The sequence below is a fragment of the Crocodylus porosus genome, unplaced genomic scaffold (genome assembly GCF_001723895.1).
Source record: "Crocodylus porosus isolate Cpor-Errol unplaced genomic scaffold, CroPor_comp1, whole genome shotgun sequence".
Classification (NCBI taxonomy): domain Eukaryota; kingdom Metazoa; phylum Chordata; order Crocodylia; family Crocodylidae; genus Crocodylus; species Crocodylus porosus.
Window position 1 is genome coordinate 89819169 of NW_017728886.1, and position 2376 is coordinate 89821544.

Consider the following 2376-nt stretch of genomic DNA (forward strand, 5'->3'; position numbering starts at 1 on the left):
AAGATCCGGAGCCCCCCTCCTTGCTGGAACATTCCTCCCTCCCCACTAGGACACAAGGACCAGCAACCAACTCCTCTCCTCTCCAGCTCATCCCCCGCAGGAGAGAACCAGTGACTCGGCCTACATCCCCCCTTCCTCCCTGCTGCAGGAGGCACAGAGCAAAATCTTCTCCTCCCTATTGCAGTCAGAGAGAGTGGGGCTGGCCCAGCAGAGCCCTGCCCACCCTGTGGCATTCCCAGAGGGGCAATGCTTGAACCTGCAGGGCAATAAAGCACTCAGAGCTATTGCTTCCCTCCCTGTACAAGTGGAAATAAAGGCTGCAGCTGAATGTGCCTTTTGTATAGCCTCTGATAGGCATTGCATCTGTGGCTTTTCCCATTACTTCCCTTTGCAGCCCAGCCTTCTTCATTAAGATTCATCTCAACCAGTACCCTGAAGTTTGATCCCTAACAATAAAAGAAGTTATAAGGTCCCTCTTACCTGAAGGACAGGCCTAGGTTTAGTAGGGTGGCCATCATAGAGGACGTTCCGGTTTTCTGCTACTCTATCCTCTATTGATACAAAACCTGACCCCTTTATGTCCTCTATTTTTCTCCTCGAGATACAGAACCCAACGCCTCTATTTTTCTTCAAGAGGACATAAAGGCGTGGGGTTGCATAACAATAGAGGACAGCCGGACTGTGATGCCCACCCTCATGTCTAGGGTTGCCAGGATTGCCCCGGAGTCTCCAGGAGATAAATTTCCAGAAGATGGTTTGATCAGGAGCGCTGAAAGTCACCTGGGAGATAAATGATAGGGCATTCATTAAAATAAATAATGTTGTTAAATGTTGAATCTGATTTATACAGTTGTTCAGTGGTTTTTTTAAATGTAATAGTAATGTGCATTTGCCTTCCTGCCGTAAAGTCATTAATGTCATTACACCATGTGATGAAGCCTCCCAGAATAGATTCAGATAGGGTTGGCAACCCTACCTATGTTGGAAGTATCATAGAATCATACAATAGTAGGACCAGAAGGGACCTATAAGATCATCGAGTCTGGTCACCGGCCGTGGGCAGGAGGTGATTGGGATCAAACTAGCTTAACAAGGTACCTGTCCAGCCTCCTCTTGAACATCTCCAAGGATGATGACGGCACCATCTCTGCTGGGAGTGTGCTTCAGATTCTGGATACCCTTACAGAATAAAAGGTTTTCCTTATGTCCAGCTTAATTTTTCCCCAATTAGCTTGTGTCTATTGGACCTTGTCCTCCCAATGGGTGCCTTTTCTGAAAAGTTTCTCTCCTAGATCTTGGTGTTCACCCCTGTTACACTTGTAGGCAGCTATCAGGTCACCTCTCATAGTAGTATACTGATCTTCTATAGGAAAAATGCCACATTCATATACATCTTATGCTGTAGTTTAGGTGGGCTTTGGTATTTATCTGTATTCTTTTCCTTGTTGTAAACTATGTCATTACAAAACTCTTGTCATGTGTACTGGGAAGCCTAAAATATCATTAGAGAACAAAGGCTCTGAGCTTCCAAATGTTCAAGTCCCATTGAATCCAACAGGGAAGTAGAACAAATCGGTGTCTATGTCCATTCAATTTCAGTTCAGGTGCTAACCACAGAATTGTTAAACGTGCATTGCAAGTAGGCAAATGGGTGAAGCTACATATAGTTAAATGCAAAATGAGGCAATTAGTTATGCTGAAGATGTAATTACTTCAGTTGAAGATGTAATTACTGATATACATTTAAAGTGATGCCCATATCCCCAGACTTACAACTTGTTTTTTGCTGGTATTATCATGTATAAATTAGTTTTTTAGACTCAAATTGTTGCAGCAGCTTCAGATGTAATTGTCAGTTTCATCTGTGAATTGCCTGACCAACCTGATTGTCTTCTATGACAAGTTGACTGGCTCTGTGGATGCAGGGAGACCAGTGGATGTGGTGTACCTTGATTTTAGCAAGGCTTTTAATACAGTCTCCCACAACATTCTTGCAATCAAGTTAAGGAAGTACAGGCTGGATGAATGGACTGCAAAGTGGATAAGAAACTGGTTGGAGCATCAGGCTCAGACAATAGTATAATCAATGCCTCGATGCCTAGTTGGCAGCTGGTATCAAGTGGAGTGCCCCAGGGATCGGTCCTGGGGCTGTTTTTGTTCAATGTCTTTATCAGTGAACTGGATGATGGCATAGAGTGCATCCTCAATAAGTCTGCAGGTGACACCAAGCTGGAGGGAGTAGTACATATGCTGGAAGGTAGGGCTAGGATTCAGAGCAACACAGACAAGTTGAAGTATTAGGCCAAAAGGAATCTCATGAGGTTCAACAAGAAGTGCAGAGTCCTGCACTTAGGACAGAAGAACCACATGCATCAC